The 18,735-nt window shown below is 34.2% G+C and overlaps 1 protein-coding gene across 2 annotated transcripts in view; it reads left to right on the top strand.

The window, feature by feature from the left end:
- Positions 1 to 18,735, top strand: part of LOC142977087 (uncharacterized) — a 161,986-nt gene that overhangs the window by 64,180 nt on the left and 79,071 nt on the right. The window contains exon 1 of one of the 2 annotated variants that reach the window (XM_076120798.1): positions 3,573 to 3,774. The exons of the other annotated variant lie outside the window; for it this stretch is intronic. The gene's annotated coding sequence lies outside the window, so the exon portion shown is untranslated. Of the gene's footprint in view, positions 1 to 3,572; positions 3,775 to 18,735 lie in introns of those variants that run through there. 2 annotated transcript variants of the gene reach the window in all.

Below are 18,735 nucleotides of genomic sequence, written 5' to 3'. Positions count from 1 at the left end.
TCTTTCAGTGTTAGATAGCCCATTTATCGAGGAAGGCTATAGGCTATATATCATCAGGATACAATCAATAGGAGCCGAGTACCAGTAAAACATGTTACAAAAACGGAGAAAAATTTCACCCATTCTCTGTAATGTGACGCAAGCGAAGTTGCGCGGGTCAGCTAGTTACTTATATAGATCGTTTGCCTCTTTTCTTTAGAGAAATTATAAAGTATTCTGTACAGTTGCCTTGTAGATAAAATTTCATTCTGACCTTCAAAATAACCGTTGCATTGAATTTAAGAAGATTCCATTCATCGAAACTTGGGGTGAACAGTCCATTATTTATTGTTGTTTACCAAAATAACTAGTCACAACTTGCATATAATGTGAAACTATGGCTGCAAGGCATTATGGGGTGACGAACTTCAAACAAAAATCTGTACAAAATAAAAGAAAATAATATTTTCAAAATGTCTTCTTTGTATTGTAATGAAATAGCTACTCTATTGGGATTAAAACTTTAGTGCATTGACACTGAGAAGAATATATTATTTAAATGTCTGGTGTAGTCTACACATAAATTACTCACTTATTCGTTTTAGGGAAGGATGAAAGGAATTTCCAGCGAAGTCACTAAACGTCTTAAAACTAATTAATATTTGCTTTCCACTTTGCGATAATCAATTTTCATAAAAAAAATGCGCTTATAAAAAAGAATAATATGCATAGTATGCATGTCAAATTATCTTTCTTAAGATACGTTCAGCTATGATACAGTCAAAGGACTATTTAAAGTTTTAAAAAGGGTCATAGTCCTATACCATTATATAGATACTTTTACACTGTTAATTATTCTGTAGCATTTATCATCATTCATCATTTTTCTTTGAACCAATTAACTTCAGATTATAAAAAATAAAACACCATCTTCCTACATCCATATGCGTTTTTAAAGTACTATAATACCAAAGAGACGTATGTAAACATACTATTGTCGATAGACGATAGAATCTGTGTAACGGAACTTTCAACCGCTGCAAGCAACTTCCGAAAAGCGATTAAATTGCTAATAGCCGGCGCTAAAAGCATCCTGTCTGTTCACGGTTAGTATGGAGACGTCTCGATATCTTAACTGTGGTGACTATACTAACTAGAGTTAACTATATGTATAAATAATAACTATCGTTTTCAACAGTTCTTTAGGTGAATTAGTTTTAACTTTGGTTATTTTAGAGAAATGAGTGTCGATTTAGGTTTAAATCGGTTGTTTTGTAGATGTCGTAGAAAAATATAGCTTACATAGTGTATTTGATGATGTAAACAACTTAATTTCTTTTGAAAGATTTAAAAACCCATTGTCTTGACTTTCAAACTATCTATAAAAATCCTTTAAAGGATTGGTTAAGAAGGTTCAAGTAAGAATTTGTTTAAAAAATCCAATTTAATCCATGTCCAATTTTATGCAAGCCAAAACGTTCTCTTTCAAATTAGCGCCACTACTAAAAGCATACAGAAGAAATTACATTTTAAATATGCAAGCTACCCTACGCCAAGCGGAGAATATCCAACAAATTTCTCTAACATGAATCACAAAGCTCTCCAACTTATTCCTAGACTAAAACAATGACAAAAAGGCGCTGTGATTCAGCTGATTGCCGCGAATGAGCCAACATTGCAGGGAGATAGAAATAGATTACTTATATTGCGCACACTGAACTTTAGTGCACTTGCTTTCGAGTGCTTCTTCAGTGCAAAAGTATCATTTGAATCGACTACGAATTTAGTATAGAACTGATTTAGTTGAATGATATATTGTGGGGGATTTTATGATTGAATTGTAGTTCCATTTATTCTACTTCTTTCAATGCTAGCCACGCTTTTAAAACTAAAAATGATGATCAGGAAGATATACCGATTTAGATTATGATAGCAATTTAATTGTTTTATCCCATATTATCTCGGAAAGTATACAATATCATTTTTCAAAATGATCGCGATCGCGTTTATGACGTCGCACTAAAAGCTAGCTAACTCGTAAAAGTCGATCTTAGTTTATTGCAAAATATTTTTTTTTCTTTGAAAATTGAGCTGGTGTGAGCGATTTCTGCAATATTTACCGTCGGCCAGTTTCATTCGCGTGTGACGCATGTCAAGTGGATTAGAAGATTAGCGACTTGGACGCTATCGATATGTGTATCGCTTGCTAGCTATACGAAGATAATCCATTTTATATTGAACTAGCTGACCCGCGCAACTTCGCTTGCGTCATTTAAGATAATCATAATTTTCCCCGTTTTTGTAACATTTTTCACTGTTACTCTGCTCCTTTTGGTCGTATCGTGATGATATATAGCCTATAGCCTTCCTCAATAAATGGGCTATCTAACACTGAAAGAATTTTTCAAATCGGACCAGTAGTTCCCGAAATTAGCGCGTTCAAACAAACAAACAAACAAACAAACTCTTCAGCTTTATAATATTAGTATAGATGTCACGTTTGCATTTGCTATGGCCTCCGTTTACACTGTAATTTACGAGTATACATACTCCTAAATAATTAAAGCGTGTCATTTTATACAAAGGTCTTTTTTGCTTGTGTCTTTTCGTGGATAGAGCCCATTTTTGAGTTAGGCATTTTGCGACTCGTCGTTGGTTGTCTATTATTTTGTCTGAAGTTTAAAAAGAAAACACTAAAACACGATTTTTATTAACTGAAATAAATTTACACAACTGAAATACCGAATTTAATTTTTACATGTAAACTGTATCCAAAACCTTTGTTCACAAAACAAAATGTCACGAACAATAAAAAAAAACTTTAAAATTAACCTGAAAAATTCGCGTCATTGTTTGTTATCCACAATAAAAAGGTCGCTGCAGATATTTTTTTCAACGTTTTTCTGCAGCCGTATGAATGCGTTATTCACAATAGTATTCAGGTTCATTCCGCATAGTGAAGTACTAGGCGGGCATAAAACGTTGAAGGCTGAAGGCTATAACAACCGGGTCAGGGACACCGCATAGAGTTAGCGCCAAAACACTTTTACTTCGTATTTCAAACACCGCGATACGGCCCAACTGCTTCTAGTGACACCACGCAATGCGATACTTTGTATTGCATTTACAAGTTTCTAATTAGATTTCGTTGCGTTGCCTTCTGCCGCATATTGTTTCCGTAAAGAGTTTGATGGGAAATCCTTGCTAATTATTTCGTTCAAACCATTCATTCGGACCAGATCTAAACTTAATATGCTATTGTTATAAGATTTTCTAAGATATACGTAATTAACGGGCTTACCCCATTGTTCTATGGTAACCATTATGTCATCTAGATAAAAATATAATTCAACGCCCTGTGAAACTAGTGCTTCCTCATGCTCATTACTGTGTTAACCAATCGACAGCCTCATTAAATTAAGCTGAACGGCCATAACGTTGAATTTTACATGTTCATTTTCGATTATGAATCCATTACCGCTGCAGTTAAGGGGATTAGCGTTTCTGTGCGTAATAAATTGGTAATGTATGTAGATTGTCATGAAATACGACTGACAGTCGTGGTTCATTGGTGAAGGCGTATCGCCGGCGAGCCTGCCGCGGCCAGAGCCTGCCAGTCGCGGTTTGGCGCGCAAACCGAGCGGACGTGTGATTAGTGCCGTCGTGTTCGTGACCAGTACGCGGTTAACAAAATATGGATTGAATATTGTGTTGTGTGAATGATTATAATAGTGAATTGGATTTGACTGAATCGCGTGTTGCAACACATTTGCGTTTTCACGTAAAAGTTGAAAGGTAATTTTGATTGTTCCACGTTTGGTGATTGTTGCTTTTACTTGACGCTAAGTTTGCGTTCGATACATCTGTTATTAGAGCACTTGTGGCCGAAAGTAGTTATTATTGAATATTTTATTATTACGCTACGATATACAGTAGCCATAAATAACAAAAATGTATTTCGTGTCCTTTTATAGCAAGTCAACCCATAAAATAAAAAATCCTTGTAATAAAAGAGACATACGAAATTCAATACCATACATTATTCTAGTCTTATAGATATGAGAACGTAAAATAAAACGTGTCATGCGTCCGACCTTAGGGATGTTTCCGGGCACGATGGGGAAGAAAAAAAACGTAAATAACCGTTCGGTATTCAAGTCAGAAACCCTTGACTGTGCGAGGGCACGCAACGTCTCCGTCGACGTTTAGACGTGAATTCTTACCTGTATTTATTACTTTCTTAATACAGGGTTGTTGTGTGAGAACTCGTGGGATGCGACCGGAAGATATGGGAATAACTCTTCAAGAATTATGAGCTTGCTCCTGCCCGTACGGAACTTATTCTGTTACAGCTTTATAGGATTTGGATGATGTATGGTTAAAATGTTGATGGAAAGTAATGCAATGTAGGCAAGTAATAGATATTTATTGAATGGGAACTGTTGGTAATTTATTTTTTTGGGGAATGCGAGAAAATGTATACTAATTTTACCTTTTTTATGCGAAATGTGAGGAATAAAAAGCCCAGATTCCACTTTAAGGTATATGAAGTTGGAAGGAAAATAATAATGTTCCCAAGAATGTTTAAAGATGTAATAAGAAAGGATTTCTCGCAAAGCCGACGTTATTGAAAATATTGTGTACGATTGAATAAGTTATTGAAAAGAAACCGTTTTAATATTTGCTGTTTACTAATCCAAAAGGTCAATACACGATTTCTGTTCTAACATTTGTATTAAACTTTAGAAAATGTCATTTTTATACAGTTTATAGAAATTAGGAGTGACTAGTGCTGCTGGTGCAGTTCTTAGGACATAAAGTTGATAATATCTGAAGCCCAGAGAACAATATATGGACCAGAAACTGTACTTGTACAGTGTTGATAATCATAACAAATTCATGGTTTTATTTCTGTAAATTGCGAACTTTCATACAATCTTTCATCCCCTTTTTCAACTTCTTTCTTCCACTTTTTCCGGGATTGAAATAAGACCTTCTGTAATATGGCAAGCACTGGCTATTAAAAAAACGTATCATCAAAATTAATCTACCCGGTAAAATAATATGAGGGATAAACTGAAAACAAAATACAATCGAATTGAGAATCTCCTCCTTTTCTGAAGTCAGTTAAAAAGAAAGACACACCAGGGAATAACCAATCCACATAATTTCTGCCGTTCTATAAAACGTTGCAAATGTATAAATAGTTAATTTACAATGAATTTCCGCCAAGTAACACCTGTTCTAGGAACATTTATATGCTATTTTATGTGCTACCGGCCGTTTTTCTTCCCTTTTCCTTATTGGCTATTAGGAAATGCATATAGAAACTGTGTTCAAGACGCAAGAGTAAACTACTACAGGTTAATCGTAAAACTATTTAAGAATCTTAAATTGTTTTGAAATATTGGCTATAATCTTAAGAAAATTTTACTTAATATTTTGGACTCTGCCTACTCCCGTGTGAAATTTTAGTGATTGTATATAAGAAAATTCATAAAGAACTCACTCAAAAGAGGGGGAAGGAGAGTCTTTACAAATCACTTTCAATATCTGTTTGCTTACAAGATGTCTTTGTAAAAACCTGAAATATGAAATGCTTGGTATCATCGTAAAGAAAGTTCCTATTTGTAGACACCAACAACAAATTCATCATGTTAAATTTTTTTGACCCATTACAGTCCCACTGCTGGGCAAGGGTCTCCTCCCAAACGAGGAATGGATCAAGCCTTGAGTCCCCCACCCGGGCCTAATGCTGTTTGAGGACTTTTTTTGACTTTTCATTTAGATAAAGATGACTATTTTTATATTCTCAGTCAATAAATATAATATACCGTGAACCTCGAATAGGTATTTTTATCAAGCGTCGTTGACTTATATTTGTTTACAAATAGAAGTTATTCAATAAATCCTGTTATACTTGTTTTACTGCCTTCTTTATTGATAATAGATTGTTTATTATATATTCTTATTATTATTGCAAGTTATTTCATTAGAATATTTATGAAACATAGATCCCTTCAATGGTCTTATTTATTCTTGCTTGAGTTTATGGGTATGACTGACCATAATAGTTCATTTATATACAAACAATAAATCATCATAGACTTGCGACTACTCTTAATAACCTATCTACGGTTTAGGATAAGCAATCTTTTCATTCTATTTTTTTTTTTCAGTTTCTAGACATTTCTTTATAACTTTTATACTTAGTATACCTTTCCAATATTATGTGGTTATTCAAAAATATGTTATTATATTCATGAGAAGTGGAATTGTGAATTTATGTGCATTAAATGTTTTTAAAGAAGCGAACTACATAATCTCTCAGATCTACGACATTGAAACAAGTCTGAACATTCATAACTTAAAGGCTATCTAGCGAATATCTCAGGAAAAATCTTCTTATTTTTCATTTTTAACGTCTGTTTGAAGTAAAAGACCTTGTATCGTGTATTTTTTCTCAGATCGTTGAAATAAAGCCTTGCTTTTATGTATTTGCTTTGTGATTTTCCTTTTCTCGAGAGCCGCAGTAATAAAATTTGTTTGCGCTTATAAAATTCCTCGGGTCGGCTTATTTGTGGGCTTGGGCTTACAAGAGTAATGCTTAACGCCTTGTGGTTTTTTGTTTGAAATAATGAGACGGGATTTTGAATAAAGCTCTTTGATTTCAAGGTTAAGTTAACGTTAACTTTTAACGTATAAACATATATTTGATCAGGCTTTTTACCCTCGAAGGTGTAGACAGAGGTGAAATACTTAACTTTGGCAACAACATTGTTAGCCCCATGTAATAGGGGGCGTAATTATTTTCGTATTTCTCTATTAACGCCACTGAAGTAAATATGGATGACATCAACGAGCGAAAATGATAGTAAAATAATTATCAATTTTGATAATTATCGCACTTAAAATAGTGACAAGATTACTCATAAGCTAGAATGATGTAAAAACCAAAATTATTGCTCATCTGAGTGAACGTGTCAGCGCCAATAATTTTCGTAATTCATTAAGGGACGACATTTTATTACTTTAACAAGAAAATTTTCATTACGCCTCGCGGAATAACTGCCTACAATTTTGCACAAAAAGCGGCAGAACAGAGCTGCAGAGTGCGTGGGTGGTGACGGGAAATCTAAATTACGAGGGTACTTCTTATTAAATGAAAATTTTACCGTTTAAATTAAACTGTTAAGGAAATAACTACGATTTTTGGGTATCATTATTCTCTTATTATGGTACAGTTAGTGGTCAACCTAGTGTCAAAGTTGTTCCAGCCGCCCGAAGCTTTTTGACGTGGTTTAACGACTGTTATCTTAATTGACAACAACCGGGACCGACTTTTTACGTACCCTCCACAGAGACGGCCAGCTCAAATACGACTATGCGGTCACCCATCTATGGAACGACCGCACCAAGGTCTGCTTAACACACAGATCGTTAACCGTGATCGCAACTGGCAATAAGCGTCTTCTTGGACATTTGAAGTGACAAACAGATGTGACGTCATCAAGCAAATTATCTTGGATCTTTAGTTTTAACAGCTGACAACGAATTTGGAAGACAAAGTGTTTCTGGCCAGCTACTAAGTCCTCATTGTGTAGTAAGTGAGTTTTAAGTCGAGCAATTTGTTTGAATTATGTACTGTATTATTGGATGAATTGCTTGTTATTTTTGCTGTCATCGTACCTACGATTGTCTCTCTTTACTGGGCGGTTTTTAGAGTGGAAGGTAGAATATGCTATTGCTGATCACAAGGTCTCAGGTTTTATTCCTTACTTGACCAAAATGCTATGGGATTTTCAAATTCAGACAATGCTATCTTTAATACTAGCCCGAAGTTTGGCAACGTGCTCGGTATGTTTCAATAGGCTCAATGACGTTGTAAATTGCGAAACATGGCTGTATTTCTTATTCCTCTGCCTATACCTTAGAGCATTACAGGCGTGATGTATAACATCACAATTATTAAGCGTACGAAATGAACTCCACTTATGACTAAGCTTAGTAACCACATTATAATTTGAAACACGTAGTCACTTATTCCCCGAATTTGTCGACTTTATACGCAAATAATATACCTGGACATTCTTTACGAAATTAGGTATTCCCCAAAACATAAACGAGAATATAATACACAGTAATTATAAGGTACGAGAAGCCTGTTTTACCTGTACGCCTTCGTAATATTGGAGCCAATAAATTAGTCCTTCAAGAAGCGTACGCGTAATTACTTCGCGTGCCCTCGGTATGAGAGTAGATTCTATCGTAAAAGTTTATATGAGACGGTAATATACAAATAAGAAGCTGACTGGCATGGGAAGTAGGAATATGAAATGTACCGTTTTGGGTACTTACATTTTTGTTTTGTAAATGGACTGCGATATAAATATAAACTTATGAACATAGCAGAATTATATAGGATTCTTCCTTGTGTCATAATTTTGGTACCCTACATCAAGACTTAAATTTTAACATAGATGATATTCTACAGATGGTTTTTTTTTAATGCAAAATTCTAAAGCCTGGTTGCACCACTTCCGTATAACTACCGGATCGCTTAAAACATGATAAAATATATGATTATAGATAGTAATTTTGTCAATTTTTTATAATATATCCAGTGACTGACTGACTTATCTAGTAGATACGACACTTATCAATAACCTGTGGCCTTTAGACTCCATTTTGACCAATTCTAGGGACGTTCTTATTTGTAGTAGAAAATTATCAAAATTTAATTAGTTGCGAGGGTGTGTTCGTGACTAACAATCCACGCGACATTTTTGGAACTGTTCACTATTGTGAACAGTTCCAAAACATTAGTACAGTACATTCTAATATTTGCTGTGAATCACAAAAGATAAAAACAGTCTCCGTACAAGACTAATCAATATACTAATCCCTATCAGTAATAGATAAAATTCCTAGGAACATATTATTATGGTTGCACTAGCCACTTGTTCCAACATGTTATAATTACGTCCACTTTGAACACATCCTGTATTTTATACAGGGCTGTTTCTTGTGTAGTTCTAACCTGTTATATTATGGTTACTAGTTCTGAAATTATTTCTAGCGTATGTTATTAACGTCGATTAAATTTTACACTGACTGTCTCGGTGGTGCGGTTGGAACTACATCCAACTGCTAAGCATGAGTTCTCGGGGTCAATTTCCGAGTCGGGCAAAGGATTTTCTTGTGTTTATCAATAGTACCCGGAGTTTTTTAACTTGCTGGGTAAATAGTAACCCCAGATAGGCTTGCTCCCTATTACATGGGACTAACATTTGTTAATGCCGAAACGTGGGTGTATTTTAAACACCTTTGGGTATATCAGGCGTGATATTATGTATGTATGTTAGTTTGTATGTCTGCATGTTTGTGTGTATGTATGTATGTTTGCTGCATACATTCTTACCACGCCTGCCATAACTTGCTTTGGTAATTACAACTTTATTGCATCCGAATAAAATTAATCCAAATACGTACAGGAACTATTTTTTCTATAGCAATAAATCTAAAAGTCCTCGAGTGAAATCTATAACAGCTACATATGGGCCTCGCCCATAAACAGTCACATCCTGGAAGGATATTGCCGTAATAACTGTTTGTGTTCGTAGGTACTGATTCTGTCGGCCCCATTGCTGGTCTTATTATCTACTAGATTTAGGTCGGTGACTGGTTTATCTAGATTTCATTGATAAGTCAAACGCAGTTGACTTTTTTTTTTGTTGGTGGCTTCTCTTTCATGTTGTCATGCTATCTGCGTTGGTTTCTTACAATAAATCAGATTTTGGTGCTGAATAACACTTAAGTATTAATGTAACGTTTGTAAATGACCGTAGAACGGGGTAACTTAAGGAAAATTTGAGGTTAATTTGATAATAGAAATAGATAAATAGCCCTCAAGAAAAACTAACGACGAGTTCCATTGTTTTGTACTTGGTAGATAAATAGTAGGTATAAAAATATTGTAAATACAACGAAAATATGGTAAATCTATTTTTTTTAAGTATTTGTCTTAATATGCCGCAATAGTAAATCAAATCTTAAAAACTTCATAGATTGCACTTAAGTATACTTCTATGTTAAAAATTACAACTGTCACTAACATGACAATCGAAACATCGTAAATTATGTAATATCCATGTAACGAGTGTGACTTTTTGAAAATAGTCATATTATGTATCTAGGTCGTTGCATAACTTGAAAATTCAATCGCTACTTTATTATACAACTTGCCATTTTTGATACTACTGTTCACTATTTTTACGAGAAATGACCTAATGACATTAGTTATGTTAATTGACCCCCAAACATATTATGTATTATGGTAATGTTACAACGTTTCTTCTTACTTAAGAAGGCGAAGAATTTGACTCTGATTTACTGAACGACTAACTGAATGACTACTTGACTGACAAACTGCCTACTTGACTGACAAACTGCCTACTTGACTGACTGACTGGCTATCTGCCTGACTCTATGACTAGAGAAAAATGCTGTGAGAGACACAAATGAGAATCAATAAAGTAAGACAGAGATCAACTTTAACAACTAACAGTTCTACTGCGAAATACAATAAAATGGTCGGCAAGGCGCACCTAATCTCCTGTCCAAGTTTGGCATTGCTCATGTGATTGTCCTGGCCTTGCAAGCGTCCAAAACCTGCAGCAACTGTTTACCATGAGGGCAGCCGCATGCCTGTTTTCCACTGAAATTGTATAGAAGCCAAGGAAAATCTCGAACGCGTAAAAATTGCCTCAAAATTTTTCATCGCACAAAACTGTGACAAAAATTAATTATCTCCAAGTACTACCATTGACAAGATAATGGATTCCCGCTCATCACTGTCGCTCGTGACCTGTTTTCTTTTATAAGAAACAGCAACAATCGTACAAGTTATGCTAACCTAGTATTTAGAGTGTGTCGTTGAGAACAATAGTATGAACGCTGTTGCCGACAGATGAATTGTTTTGAAGTAGTTACACATCCATTCAGGTTGTTGCCAATTTTTGTACTAGTTTCTACTGTTTTTTAATATTGTTTTTGCCGTCAGGTAACTTCATCTGTGGATTAATTTGAAGAGAAAATGTTCAATAATCATGATAGAATATAGATCAATCTATGTTTGGAGAGAAAAAAATCAAATTTGAGTAAAAGTCGAGCCTGAAAATCAAAAATTCGTTTTTCCGTGTTGGTTAAAACAGTTAACTAATATTTTGACCTCTGAAAATAAACCTAGTAGTCAATAGTTCGATAAAATAATCTGGAAATGCCCATAGCTTTGGTTCTACTGAGTCATTATAGCAAGAAACTCACGGCTACGGATACGCCTGGTGATGATGCTCTTTGTTCTTTGTGATGTCATTTCACTTTTACGTCATTATTCGTGACTCGGTGTTCTCCAAGGAGTCATCTTAGGTCCTATTCTTTAAACAAAATTATTACGAAATTCCTTTCAAATCTAGTGATCTTTGTAAACACTCAATTGTTTGGTATTTCAATAAATTTTAACGTCTCCATTCAAGTGTTCATGTCGCAAACTGTTTTATTATACTTCGATCATGACTGAGGCCGTAAAGGTGTCCGACACCCACGATTTATTACTTAGGTCTTGGGTTGTGGGCGAGATTGTTGCTGTCTATCGGCTAGTTTTTGGTTTTTGTACACATACCAAATTCTATACGAAATTTCAAGGTATCGTCTCGTACAAATTAATCTGAATGTCGATTATGACCGTGGCGTAGTAAAGGTAGCAGTACGATTCCCGCCCAAAGCAAATATTTGTGTGACACACAAATAGTTGTTTCAAATCTAGTTGGACTTTGTCTCCATTATTTATATGTTTTTAAAAGTCCCTATAACTCATGACTAGCCTGCACGGGACTTTTCGCTTTAATAAAAAAATAGTCATTTTACGAGTTGCCGCAAAAATAAAATTGAAAGGAAAAGTTTTAAACTGACTTATAACTGATTAATATTCTTTCCTAGAATAAAAACGGTATCAATTTGTTGTCCCAGTAGTTTGTGATGCAAATGCGGTACAAGTTTAAACTCCCTGCGATGGTTTCCAACAACTCTGTGAAGCTAGTTTAATGAGGTTTGCAGTTGCCTTAGCTTTTATAAGGAATTTTCATTTAAAGTTTCCCGTAGTGTTTCTAGGCATCAAACGACTCTTTTTACTATTGAATTAGTGTACTAAAGACTGTGTTAACATTTGATGGAGGCTCTTGGAAGTAATTTAATTAGTATTAGTTAAAGTAATTTATGACTGCCTCTGTAGTGTGTGATCAGTAGTGTGATCTAACTGTCGATCATGGGGTTTCGCGTTCGTCTCCAGGTTGGACAAACTGCTATAAGTATTTATTCATTTATGTTGAATATTTCTCAATAGTAGCACGGAGCTAGGTAACATGCCTGGTATACACCGTCTGCTGCTGAAGAAAATCCATCCAGCTGCTTTTTCTTCAGCAAGTAAAGAATACATAGTGGCGTTTCTATAGTAGGACGGTAATAGGGAAAATATGATGGTTAACTGAAAAAACAAAACAACTAATAACTCATAATAATTTACAATTTAAAGCATCAAACCCCAAGTGGCCATGTTGAATGTGTTTTAAATGAAAATTTACTGAACAAAGGGTCGACCTAAATTAATGTTATCGATTCATTATGAACCCGGGACAAAGGGTTCGATTGTTTTTACAACACGCTGTATATGCGGGATTTATAGGATGAGTGCTTTGATTCTTTAATGTGTTGTAAATATTTGATTCGGGCAAATTTATTGGGATCGACTTTGATAAAGAGTGTTGTTTTTTTGATCTGGATTATGTCAAACAAAAATAATGGGCAATAAAAATGTTTGATATTTTTATAGCAATTAAAATCCGTTTGAGGTAATATAAGTTAAACAAAATTATATGTCTGTATCTAATTTTATAATAAGAGACCAAGAATTTCGTAAAAATCTCGTAAGTAAATCTATAACGAGTAATATCTAGAACCACTAAACGTATTTGAACGTAAGCTACAATTTATGTTACGTGCAACATGCATTTGTGCTTGTCTAGTTTATAAATATCTATAACAAAAACTACAAATTTCATAAAAAAAAAATAATGATGCCAGGTTATGAAAATATCGAGTGCTTGTTCATAAAATGAAGACTTTCTTTGTATTTTTTTGCACGTCATGTTTGAGATATCTTCTATTCAAATCCTATCAATCTTTATTCTAATCAAACAGTGTATCGAGTATTGACATTTATCTGAACATTCGTAACACTTTATCAAGCATGCAATCTACAATCAGGAAAACAATTGAACATACATACATACATGTCGATTATGAAGTCAAGGACGCAAATTCACGGTCGTTTTTAATTCATTTTAATGTTATGTTATCCGTATATATTATTTTGTATAGAAATTATTCTTGAAACGAATCAATTATGTTCTTAACGTAAGCAAACAAATGAGTGGTATGAGTTTGATGATTATATTTGTGTATCTTTGTCTATGACATATCTCCAAAACTAATGTATTGATTGTGATGCTTCTTACAACATCTTGCACACGTTTGTGTTGAATGTTTTTCTATGATAGTACGAATTCCTTTTGAGATATATAACCTTTTTCAGTAAGAGTGCAAATCTCGCAAACGAGAGGTCCAATTTCGATTGTCTACCTTTATGCTAATAATTATTTTCGAGATATATTATAGTCTCTATTAATCTTGGATAATGTTGCTTGAAATATGTTTTGTAGTTTCTTGGATAAACTTTTACAAACAGACGGACTGTACCTACTTAATAATATAGATTTAATTTATTACGTACGTATTTCTATTTATTTCCTAGTCATATATTACGTTGATAGAATACACATTTCCTATTAGAACTAGAGTTTTGAAGTGAAAGTATCATCGACAGTCCACTCATAGATAAACTAATTACATACGCAATGAATTGTCATGTTATATACTTGAACTGATTACAAAGTGTGCGATATTTACCTTCTTAGGTACACTATATGTTTTTTTTTCATATTTAGGCATACTGAGGCTTTCTATGGAGAAACATTTAAATTACAAAAATATACTCATTATCATATTTATATACTCTTCATATTTGGTGTTTTAGTCCATCCATACATGCTCAGTGCCTTGACAGTTTGAATGCGGAAAACAATACTATTAGACATTAAAAAGTTTTTTTCCTGTTTCCACCCAATATATGGATTGTTTAAATACTATCCTACCAAATTTAATACTGCTGTATGCGAAAAGAACAAATTGTTGCGTAATTAGAGGTCTCAATCTCGACATACTATAATACCGCTTGTAGAGAAACGCGCAAAATTAACCACAAGAAATAAACAATTTTGTTCTTTACGTCCCAAAAATTCTGATAATTCTGCTTGTTTTTTCCACGGCCTTGCGATATTCATCTAACACATGACGTATATTACAGATTTAATAGATTAACAGTCGATACACCGTTACCATACGTGGCGTGAGACGTTAATGGCTCATATATTATGAAAGATATTATATATTACCTATACACGGTATTACGGCTAAACTGTGGGAACATAAACTCTGTACAGTTTTAGTTGTGATAGAAAATTGCGTTTGAACTTTAGCAACGCGTGTTTGGTTTATTTTCTGTAGAATATTATAAGAGTATTAAGAATGATGTGTTCACACTGTTTATTTATTGAAGACTAGCTGACCAGCGCAACTTCGCTTGCGTAACTTAATTGCGGTCAAAATTTTCCCCGATTTTCCTTTGTGAACACGTGTTTGCACCTACTATTTTTCGGCCTTTAAAATGGTTTCGATTTGATTGTTTTTATTATTTAACTAATTGCAAGATGCAGGGAACACGGGAGTTTTTCAATTTAAGTTGTTTTATTGTAACTTTGCTAATTATCTCTGTGAACTGTCTACTCACGCAGGGGTGCTAAAAAACTTAAGTAAACTTAAGTAAAAAAAAGAAAATATAGCTAACTAAACCATGAGGTTTAGTTAGTTATATTTTCTTTTTTTTAAGCATGAGTTCTCTGGTCTTCCTTTATTTTTTCCTTATGTTAAAGATCCTTTACTTGTGTTATCCTTTATTCAAGGTAGACCTTGCCAAAAATGTTAAGTCAATCCATTTGTGCGATATCGTGCATTCGGTAAGAGGCGAACATAAGGAAATAAACAAACTAAAAGTCTCCAAAATTAATTTATGCTCAGATATAAGCCAAGGTCCTAATCGATCAAGGTGAAAAAAAAATATTCGTAAGAACAAAGAAACATTTGTTTGTGTATTTAAAATAAATATCATTTGCCTCAGCGGTGAAAGAAAATACCGTGATTCATCACGGTATTTTCTTTTTAACTAACATGTCTAAAAAATGTATATAGCATTTTTTGAGGCCATATTAAGTCTCTACCTGCACTTAACCATTGTTGTGGACTCAAGGCCTAACTCCTCCCCCATTTCGGGCAGAGACCTATGTGCAGCACCAGGTAAAAATAATTTCTGACCCCATCTCGTCTCCATGCTAAATCTTATCAAAATCCGTTTAGCAGTGTAGCTGTCTAACGTAAAAGACGGCCATTTTACAGATGGGTACACATACACTGCTAAACACAAAACAACAAACGACAAACATTAAAATGAGGTAATTCACGCGATTACACTGTATTGTACGTAATGTCATTGACATCGCGAATTGTACGAGCCGGGCATTGAACCCGGTGTAGGAGTCGAAGCTGAAACTATCACGACGTATCTTTGTTTGTTGTTCTAATATAACGGGATTCTGCATTCTTAGTGAGAGTTTGATTCTTGTTTGGTGTATAAAATTAGTTATTGTGATTTACTAAGAAATATGTCGGTTTAATGCGTGTTTGATGGCCGGTTTAGTTAAATTTATGTGCCAGGATTTTATGATAAAATGTTATCTATCTGACGGTAGTTCTCCTTTAAATGATTGCCTATTAAATGTAAATAAAAGTATAACAAATGTTATTTCGAGTATATTATTTTTCTGCAAAGTGTCACTTTTTAATTAACAGCATTATTTAACAATTGTATTTGTTAGCATAATTAAACAAATACTTAAAACGTAACCAAAGCTTTGTACTCCTAATTGGATAATTCACCAATCAAAAACCCTATTAAATTTAGCGATCAAAATTAATTTCGCTGTGGGAATAGTCTGTACTAAACAGTAAGCACACAATAGAATCTCTACATGGTCGTGGTAATATATTTATGAAGTTATATACGGCCCTCGATGAGTAACCAATGTTTACATATTGTTCTAAGTGGGAGGGACTGTAAAACGCTTAAGGTCATAAGAAAAGCTGACAACTTCATTTTAAATTTTGTACTGTAAGTTAAGATATGGGTATCGAGCAGCGAGACTTCGACAATTTGAATTATGTGCTTAAAGATACGTACATAAAAATACGCCTTTTCCCCATAGGGGTAGGCAGTAACCAAAAAACGGTATACATTTACTATTATGCATACTTTTATACTTATTTCAGGTGGTTTTCATACAATAATAATGGATATAACAGTGATTTCCCTTCTTACCTGATAGTAATCTGTATATTTTTTTGTGTTAATGTTCTTGTGGAGTAAACTTTCGATGTAGATCAGATTTTTTATACAAAATTTATTGTTGTTGTAGTCAATGTTTGTCAGTAGTCGATTGAGGTAGAAATCCTTTAGGTTAGTAAATTTGAGAGAAATGATTCATATTACTTTTAATACTGATGATTAATCCGGGCGAGGTTCGAGATGGTGATGTGATTATGTGTCATCGAATTCTTTACATTCAAACGAAGCCTGGGAACTAAAGTAGTCATTTCTTATAAAACGCCATATTATATACAACCAACTTAACGCCATATTATATACTTTTATACAGCCTTTGTCCCTGGTTTAGGCGGACTCGGGTTGAATTCCAGGTTGGACGAAATGCTATCGACGTTTTCTAATTTATGATGGAATATATTCAATACTACCCCGGATTTTAGTAACGTGCCCGGAATATCGAAAAAGACCTCTTATTAAGTAGGACTAACACCATATATTACGAAGCTACGAATTATTTTATACACCTTTCTCTACACTTGCGGGTGCAACAATACTATAAATATTTAAAAAAATAAACATGTAAGGCCTACCACTTGTCTGCAAGTCGTCTCGTCGATGTATCTAGTCAGTGAGTCACCGTGAGAAGATCGTGACAATCTCGGCCGCGTCACAGCAAACCTGTTAGCTGTAATGTGCGATCGTAAATTGATTATAGGCTTAACACTTTAAAGACAGTTATCGATAATTACGTACGTGTGTAATTGTACAGTGTTAGTTAGTTTTTAGTTTTGATTTTTAAGTGAGATATAATTACTTTTTCTAAACAGCTTGATCCACCGTTATCGAATATGACTCCTTTCTCAGCGTAGTGTTTCAGTGTAGTCGGCTTCCAGTCGTCCACAGAAACAATTTCAACAAGCGTAGCGTAATATGAGTCCAAACGTACTTAATTTTACTATTCTCTGGTTTGCTATGATCTTTAATGCTTTGGTTGCAAAGTTGCTATGGAGCTGTAAAACTGCAATCTAAACGAAAATCTGAAATAGTATCATTTCCGAAACCGATATAAGTAACGTTATTTATAATATCCAGATCCGAAACTTTATTATATCTATAACATCAATTACTGTAAACATCTAAGCTAACTAGTTACTTTATTTTACCGTATACCTATATTATTCGACTTTAATATCCACTTTATCTGATAAATGCTGACATAATTGTGATCATTTTTGTCGCGCGTCTATGTAATTTTTCGAGTCGCAAATTCTGTCATAATTTTAACAATGACATCCATCATAAGTTCTTGTACTTCTTTAAACAGTGAAATGTGTTACTAATTCTGTTACTAGGAACGATACTTACGCGTGTGTATTGAATTATTTATACAAGTAATGCTTTTGATACAAACCACGTATACGGCGTTATACTGACACATATTTTATGAGGGCTTGATGCAGACTTGAATACTACAAGTCTGAAACGGTATAAAAGGATTTTGTACTTGCGTATACTACAACTGTAATCCACTACTGTCACACTGTTCTCACGTCATTTCTCCTTCTGGAATAAAGTATGCGCTAGACCTAGCGTTCACCACGCCTGGCCAAGAAAAGATTGAGAACTTTGCATCCCTAAGACTTATTTAAATACTACAAATCTCTCTATATCCCTAAATAGATGTTAAACACTTCTGTCCCACTACTCTCATGCAGACAAAAGTGTTTTCCCGGAATAAAGGAGGGGCTAGGTCTTGCTTTCTCGTTGCTGGTCATCAGCAGCTTGGGCAATTTACTTCTATTTGAAAAACTGATTTAAAATAATCTCGGTCAAATAAATTTTCATCACAACGTTTTACCTCTGCCATTATAATGATTACATCTTCATCAATTGCAACAAGATCTCAGAGAATTTATTTATGGAGCACAAATAGTGCCGAAAATTTATTTGCACTCGTTCTAATGTCTCTACTACTATCTAATCTAACCTTGAACCTTAGTAATAAAATACTCTTCGAACACATAGCATCCGATCAGTTAAAGCATATGATTTATAGAATGTAATAAAACTATTTCTGCATCAGAATACAGTGTAAAGCACTTGGCAAACGTGTGAAATCTTGGCCGAATTACATTCAACTTGGCACG

The sequence above is a fragment of the Anticarsia gemmatalis genome, chromosome 1, assembly GCF_050436995.1.
Source record: "Anticarsia gemmatalis isolate Benzon Research Colony breed Stoneville strain chromosome 1, ilAntGemm2 primary, whole genome shotgun sequence".
Lineage (NCBI taxonomy): Eukaryota > Metazoa > Arthropoda > Insecta > Lepidoptera > Erebidae > Anticarsia > Anticarsia gemmatalis.
The sequence above is the reverse complement of the archived record's forward strand: the minus strand, read 5'-3'. Positions and strand labels throughout refer to the sequence as shown.